A 6,803-nucleotide genomic window follows, 5' to 3' on the forward strand; every position below is an offset into this window, starting at 1 on the left:
CTAGAACAGAACTAGAACAGAACTAGAACAGAACTAGAACAGAACTAGAACAGAACTAGAACAGAACTAGAACTAGAACAGAATTAGAACAGAACTAGAACAGAACTATGACAGAACTACAGCAGAATTAAAACAAACTAGAATAGAACAGAACTAGTACAAAACTAGAACAGAACTAGAACAGAACTAGAACAGAACTAGAACAGAACTAGAACAGAACTAGAACAGAACTAGAACAGAACTAGAACAGAACTAGAACAAAACTAGAACAGAACTAGAACAGAACTAGAACAAAACTAGAACAGAACTAGAACAGAACTAGAACAGAACTAGAACAGAACTAGAACAGAACTAGAACAGAACTAGAACAGAATTAGAACAGAATTAGAACAGAACTAGAACAGGACTAGAACAGAACTACGACAGAACTACAGCAGAACTAAAACAAACTAGAATAGAACAGAACTAGTACAAAACTAGTTAAACTGTGATTTTTTTGTGAGTGTAGCTTACAATTTATACGTTCTGTTCTTCATTAACTTTATAGTATAAGAGGATGTTCTACACATGTACTTACGCTAAACCTTTAAAGGTAATTTTGTTTTAAGGAAAACTAAAAAAGTAATAAAATAACAAACTTAAATGATCCATTATATAAATTATAAATGCCATATAAGGGCTATATTAACGTGTCTTAAGAATAAACTACTAATATAAGAAATATATGTATAAATAATGAACGTTTTAAACCGTCGAAGTTACATTTAAACACACACTAAATAGTTTTTATAAAAAGCCTTTGAACTTTAGTTTTCTTCTCTTTCTTGGGTCTTTTAATTTAACCTTAATTTTCTTGGTTGCTGGCATTTTCAGTCTTTTATAGTTTTGTTTTAATGTTTTTTTTGTAGTTTATTTAAATTGCATTTTAGTTAAATAAATTATAAAGAAAAAATGTTTTATTTAACTTGGAAAATTGCCATCAAAATTCAAACTTAAATATTGGCTGTTTTCATTATTGTTGTGAACTTGATTTCATAAGCGTGAAACAATAGTGAAATTTAGTAGAAAAATAAAAAAAAAAACAAATTATTAGTAATTAAAGCGGCAAGAACGACTAAAATCTACTCTATAGTAGAAGAATTAATTCTTCCCACAAAATTTTAAAAAAATTATTTTTTCTATAATTTCATTTAAATAGTTAAAGTATTAAAGTTTTATGCATCTCAAGTGAATATCCCTAAATAAATTATGTTAGTAACAAACGTCTTGTTAAACATAATTACTCAGTATTAAAGGAACTAACACATAAATTTTCACACTTTTGTAAAGTAGTGAGAGCGATAATAAAAGACCAACAAAACATTTTGCTTGGCAATGTCGAGGGCTCATCATCGTCATCATCATTATTGCTGTAGAGATGTTTATGAGAGCGCTTGCATGAGTGTGTGCTTGTGTAGATTGTTTGCTAAAACGGAAGTCAGCCATATTGGCAGTTATTTAACATTGTTTACAAGCAGCCAAGTGTGTTAATATGTTTGTATACCTTCGAATGTATGAATAAATTCCTTCCATGTAATTGTAATCGAACATGTAAGTCAGTTTGTTGTTCATATTGTTTTCATTTTTATTCATTTGCCAATGAATAGCGTGACGATACTAGATGGATTATGTTGGATAATTTGTGTTTTTCTTCCATTATTAAACTGTACAAAGATAAGTTTTAGAAAATAGTTTGAGTTTTTAAAATATAGAAATGAAATATTGCATCGAGGCAAAAACGAATAAATGAACTACTACCTTTTACAAGAGAACTAGATCAGAACTACAACAGAACTTGAACAGAACTAGAACAGAACTAGAACAGAACTAGAACAGAACTAGAATAGAACTAAAACAGAACTAGAACAGAACTAGAACAGAACTAGAACTGAACTAGAACTGAACTAGAACAGAACTAGAACAGAACTAGAACAGAGCTAGAACAGAACTAGAACAGAACTAGAACAGAACTAGAACAGAACTAGAACAGAACTAGAACAGAACTAGAACAGAACTAGAACAGAACTAGAACAGAACTAGAACAGAACTAGAACAGAACTAGAACAGAACTAGAACAGAACTAGAACAGAACTAGAACAGAACTAGAACAGAACTAGAACAGAACTAGAACAGAACTAGAACAGAACTAGAACAGAACTAGAACAGAACTAGAACAGAACTAGAACAGAACTAGAACAGAACTAGAACAGAACTAGAACAGAACTAGAACAGAACTAGAACAGAACTAGAACAGAACTAGAACAGAACTAGAACAGAACTAGAACAGAACTAGAACAGAACTAGAACAGAACTAGAACAGAACTAGAACAGAACTAGAACAGAACTAGAACAGAACTAGAACAGAACTAGAACAGAACTAGAACAGAACTAGAACAGAACTAGAACAGAACTAGAACAGAACTAGAACAGAACTAGAACAGAACTAGAACAGAACTAGAACAGAACTAGAACAGAACTAGAACAGAACTAGAACAGAACTAGAACAGAACTAAACAGAACTAGAACAGAACTAGAACAGAACTAGAACAGAACTAGAACAGAACTAGAACAGAACTAGAAAAGAACTAAAACAGAACTAGAACAGAACTAGAACAGAACTAGAACAGAACTAGAACAGAACTAGAACAGAACTAGAACAGAACTAGAACAGAACTAGAACAGAACTAGAACAGAACTAGAACAGAACTAGAACAGAACTAGAACAGAACTAGAACAGAACTAGAACAGAACTAGAACAGAACTAGAACAGAACTAGAACAGAACTAGAACAGAACTAGAACAGAAAAAGAACTAGAACAGAACTAGAACAGAACTAGAACAGAACTAGAACAGAACTAGAACAGAACTAGAACAGAACTAGAACAGAACTTGAACAGAACTTGAACAGAACTAGAACAGAACTAGAACAAACTAGAACAGAAGAAGAACTAGAACAGAAATAAAACACAACTAAAACAGAAGGTATTTAGAATGTTACAAAGTCCTTAACAAATTTTAAGTACCTTTCTCTACAGTGTAGATAACAAGTATAACAAAAAGGATAAAAATTAAAAAAAAATAAATTTTTTAAGTCATGATCGATGTGCCTTTTTACAAAGGTTGTAATAATGCAATTTATTGATTATATCTTATGGCCATTAAAGTGCCTGTTCTTAATGATAAATATAGAAATTGTAAGTAATACAGTTTAAAAATTATTTAACAAAAGGTTCAGAAATCTATTTTCACGTTTTATAAACAAATACAAGAGATCATAGATTTTCATTCTTTTGGCCCTAACTCATCTAGTTTAGCCAGAAAATGGACTTTTAAGTTTTCATTCAAAAAATAAAGTTTTAGTAGAAAGTAAGAGTGATCACAGATTTTCATGGTTTTGGCTCTAGCTTCTCTAGTTTAGCCAGAAAATGGACTTTTATGTTTTCACTAAAAAATATCTAGTTTTTGTAGGAAATACAAGTGATCACATTGGTTTAGTTTTCACTCAAAAACCGAGTTTTTTGGCAAATACAAGTGATAACAGATTTTCATTGGTTTGGCCCTAGCTCCTCTAGTTTAGCCAGAAAAGGGACTTTTATGTTTTCACTCAAAAACCGAGTTTTTTTGGGAAATACAAGTGATCACAGATTTTCATTGTTTTGGCCCTAGCTCCTCTAGTTTAGCCAGAAAATGGACTTTTATGTTTTCACTCAAAAATCGAGTTTTTGTGGGAAATACAAGTGATCACAGATTTTCATTGTTTTGGCCCTAGATCCTCTAGTTTAGCCAGAAAATGGACTCAAAAATCGAGTTTTTGTAGGAAATAAGAGTGATCACAGATTTTCATTGGTTTGGCCCTCTAGTTTAAGCAGAAGATGGACTTTTATTTTTTGGGAAATACAAGTGATTACAGATTTTCATTGTTTTGGCCCTAGCTCCTCTAGTTTAGCCAGAAAATGGACTTTTATGTTTTCACTCAAAAATCGAGTTTTATTAGGAAATACAAGTGTTCACAGATTTTCCTTGGTTTGGCCCTAGCTCCTCTAGTTTAGCCAGAAAATGGACTTTTATGTTTCACTCAAAAATCGAGTTTTATTAGGAAATACAAGTGATCACAGATTTTCATTGTTTTGACCCTAGCTCCTCTAGTTTAGCCAGAAAATGGACTTTTATGTTTCACTCAAAAACCGAGTTTTTTTGGGAAATACCAGTGATCACAGATTTTCATTGGTTTGGCCCTAGCTTCTCTAGTTTAGCCAGAAAATGGACTTTTATGTTTTCACTCAAAAACCGAGTTTTTTTGGGAAATACCAGTGATCACAGATTTTTATTATTTTGGCCCTAGCTCCTCTAGTTTAGCCAGAAAATGGACTTTTATGTTTTCACTCAAAAATCGAGTTTTTGTAGGAAAAACAAGTGATCACAGATTTTCATTGTTTTGGCCCTAGCTCCTCCAGTTTAGCCAGAAAATGGACTTTTATGTTTTCACTCAAAAATCAAGTTTTTGTAGGAAATACAAGCGATCACAGATTTTCATTGTTTTGGTCCTATGTTTCACTCAAAAATCGAGTTTTATTAGGAAATACAAGTGATCACAGATTTTCATTGTTTTGACCCTAGCTCCTCTAGTTTAGCCAGAAAATGGACTTTTATGTTTCACTCAAAAACCGAGTTTTTTTGGGAAATACCAGTGATCACAGATTTTCATTGGTTTGGCCCTAGCTTCTCTAGTTTAGCCAGAAAATGGACTTTTATGTTTTCACTCAAAAACCGAGTTTTTTTGGGAAATACCAGTGATCACAGATTTTCATTGGTTTGGCCCTAGCTCCTCTAGTTTAGCCAGAAAATGGACTTTTATGTTTTCACTCAAAAATCGAGTTTTTGTAGGAAAAACAAGTGATCACAGATTTTCATTGTTTTGGCCCTAGCTCCTCCAGTTTAGCCAGAAAATGGACTTTTATGTTTTCACTCAAAAATCAAGTTTTTGTAGGAAATACAAGCGATCACAGATTTTCATTGTTTTGGTCCTAGCTCCTCTAGTTTAGCCAGAAAATAGACTTTTATGTTTTTACTCAAAAATCGAGTTTTTGTAGGAAATAAGAGTGATCACAGATTTTCATTGTTTTGGCCCTAGCTCCTCTAGTTTAGAAAGAAAATGGACTTTTATGTTTTCACTCAAAAACCGAGTTTTTTTTGGGAAATACAAGTGATCACAGATCGGTTTGGCCCTAGTTCCTCTAGTTTAGCCAGAAATGGACTTTTATGTTTTCACAAAAAATCAAGTTTTATTAGGAAATAAGAGTGATCACAGATTTTTATTGTTTTGGCCCTAGCTCCTTTAGTTTAGCCAGAAAATGGACTTTTATGTTTTCACTCAAAAATCGAGTTTTATTTGGAAATACAAGTGATCACAGATTTTCATTGTTTTGGCCCTAGCTCCTCTAGTTTAGCCAGAAAATGGACTTTTATGTTTTCACTCAAAAATCGAGTTTTATTTGGAAATACAAGTGATCACAGATTTTCATCGGTTTGGCCCTAGTTCCTCTAGTTTAGCCAGAAAATGGACTTTTATGTTTTCACTCAAAAATCGAGTTTTATTAGGAAATAAGAGTGATCACAGATTTTCATTGTTTTGGACTTTTATGTTTTCACTCAAAAATCGAGTTTTATTTGGAAATACAAGTGATCACAGATTTTCATTGTTTTGGCCCTAGCTCCTCTAGCTTAGCCAGAAAATGGACTTTTATGTTTTCACTCAAAAACCGAGTTTTTTTGGGAAATACAAGTGATCACAGATTTTCATCGGTTTGGCCCTAGTTCCTCTAGTTTAGCCAGAAATGGACTTTTATGTTTTCACTCAAAAATCGAGTTTTATTAGGAAATAAGAGTGATCACAGATTTTCATTGTTTTGGCCCTAGCTCCTCTAGTTTAGCCAGAAAATGGACTTTTATGTTTTCACTCAAAAATCGAGTTTTTGTGGGAAATACAAGTGATCACAGATTTTCATTGTTTTGGCCCTAGCTCCTCTAGTTTAGCCAGAAAAGGGACTTTTATGTTTTCACTCAAAAATCGAGTTTTTGTAGGAAATAAGAGTGATCACAGATTTTCATTGTTTTGGCCCTAGCTCCTCTAGTTTAGCCAGAAAAGGGACTTTTATGTTTTCACTCAAAAATCGAGTTTTATTTGGAAATACAAGTGATCACAGATTTTCATTGTTTTGGCCCTAGCTCCTCTAGTTTAGCCAGAAAATGGACTTTTATGTTTTCACTCGAAAATCGAGTTTTATTTGGAAATACAAGTGATCACAGATTTTCATTGTTTTGGCCCTAGCTCCTCTAGTTTAGCCAGAAAAGGGACTTTTATGTTTTCACTCGAAAATCGAGTTTTATTTGGAAATACAAGTGATCACAGATTTTCATTGTTTTGGCCCTAGCTCCTCTAGATTAGTCAGAAAATGGACTTTTATGTTTTCACTCGAAAATCGAGTTTTTGTAGGAAATAAGAGTGATCACAGATTTTCATTGTTTTGGCCCTAGCTCCTCTAGTTTAGCCAGAAAATGGACTTTTATGTTTTCACTCGAAAATCGAGTTTTATTTGGAAATACAAGTGATCACAGATTTTCATTGTTTTGGCCCTAGCTCCTCTAGTTTAGGATGGAAATGGACTTTTATGTTTTCACTCGAAAATCGAGTTTTATTTGGAAATACAAGTGATCACAGATTTTCATTGTTTTGGCCCTAGCTCCTCTAGTTTAGCCAGAAAATG

Source organism: Lucilia cuprina, chromosome 6 (assembly GCF_022045245.1).
Source record: "Lucilia cuprina isolate Lc7/37 chromosome 6, ASM2204524v1, whole genome shotgun sequence".
NCBI classification, from domain to species: domain Eukaryota; kingdom Metazoa; phylum Arthropoda; class Insecta; order Diptera; family Calliphoridae; genus Lucilia; species Lucilia cuprina.